A 2,057-nucleotide genomic window follows, 5' to 3' on the forward strand; every position below is an offset into this window, starting at 1 on the left:
GTTATCACGATGAATATATACACCTTTTATTTTTTTTTATCTTGGGTTAACAATAATATTTTTTCGGAATATGAGCTATTGAAGTGTTAATTTTAAATTTAGTATCATTTGATTCGGGATACAGGAATCAGATCAATTCTAAAAAAGTAAAAAATTTGAGATATATACAACTCTCTAATTTTAGTTCTTTGTACAATTTTACAAAACACAAAAAAATACAATGTTAGAATGTATCACAATTCACACAACTAATTTTCATAAAAAAAAATAGATAATTATATAATAAAGTAAAAAAAAATACTATGTGATTGTTATTTTTATAACCAAGTTTAATTTTATTTTTTGTCTTTTTTTAATTAATTTTTATTATGCTAATAAGTTATATCAATTTAATTGAATTTGATTACTAAAATAATTTAGTTATATAAGATCACCGAATCAAGTATTACAGAAATTTTATTACAACTCTGATATGGTTTAGAATCTAATGTTCATCAGTACAAGATTTATAGGATTAAATATTTGTTGATAGTTCAATCAATAACAAATATAAAATAAATTTTAATACTACTCTAAACTTAAGAAAAAGTAGTTTAATAAATAAGATAAGAAGAAGTAGTTATCAGTTATAAAAATGATGATAATCATATTTCCAAACAAGGTGAAATTTACATAAAAAGGAAAAATAAAGGGAGGTAAATAGGTAAGATATATGTACCTCATGAGGTAGTTCATAGAAAATGACGCTACAAAGTTGTTGTTTTCGCTATCTCCCTCTGGCCCTATATTCCACTCCTCCATATCATGTTAAAATGGGCTCATGTATATTAGGTAGTGTTTGTTTTTGGGGCAGGACACGGAGACATGGACAACATTTGTTTAAAAAGTGTTTGGAAGCAGAGACATGGACAGTGGACATATTGTCTTCGAGACGGTTTTTTATAATTTTGTGTCCACTCTTTCACGAAGGACAACGATGGACACGAGAATTGAAAGAGTGGACACGGACAATTTTATAAATTTTGTTTTCTTTTTTTACACTGTTACCCCTTCTTATTTTTCCTATTGCGTTGTTCAGAGATACTTTTTTTTTCCTGTTCTTCCTCTATCTCTTTCTTTTCTTTTCCAGGTACTCTCTCCTTTCTGTAGAATTTTTTATTGGGGTAGATAATTCTTTTCTTTTTATCGTTTTATTTCAATACCATTTTAACTTTATATTATATTATTTGATTTGTAATAAAAATAATAACAAAAATAATTAATCTTAAAACTTTTGAAAGATAAATATTAGCAAAAGTAAAATTAATCTTCAAAAATAATTTTTAGTGTCTCTGTCCTATTGTCTCCGTTTCAGTGTAATGTTCTATCCTGTCTCTGAAAACAAACACAGCCTTATTGTACAATAGTATAAATTGTTAAAGAATAATGTTAGAAAGTTATTTTTTTACTGAAGCACTAAGCATCCCTAAGAAACTGCATATGCCATGTGAACAGATCCACCTCCAAGATCAACTACCGCAACCGTTTTCGAATAGGCCAATGCTACTGTGCTAAAGGAAATTTTTTTCCTCAGCTGCTGAAATCATGTGGTTACGTTAAGGGATTGACGCCTGTTGTGATACTGCCAATCATTTTGTAAAGTGCTGCTCCATACATAGAATTTGTAGAAATTGTCCACCGAATTGTCAGTAGTATTAATGGACGATTAATTGGTAATCCTATGAGTAATTTTTTGGGCTTTTTTGTTTAGTGTTTTGAAGAAATTTTTTGGTCTATGGAGGCTTTAGTTTTATTGGTATGGTCTAAATATTGTGATCAAAACGATATGATGTCAATAATGTTATGCACCAAGAATAAAATATGATATGGTCTTGAGGAATAATAATAACAATAACAGAAAAAAAAAAAGAGTAAAAAAACACGAGAAGCAAGTGTGTGGTAAGATATGAACTATGATGCCAGTGAATTGGGTTGGGTGGGATGGCCGGATGGGTATTAATTGTTTTTGTTTTTATTTTTTAAGTAATGTAACTTTTTTTTAAGTAATTTTCATTTAT

Source organism: Arachis ipaensis, chromosome B06 (genome assembly GCF_000816755.2).
Source record: "Arachis ipaensis cultivar K30076 chromosome B06, Araip1.1, whole genome shotgun sequence".
In the NCBI taxonomy this organism is placed as follows: Eukaryota; Viridiplantae; Streptophyta; class Magnoliopsida; order Fabales; family Fabaceae; genus Arachis; species Arachis ipaensis.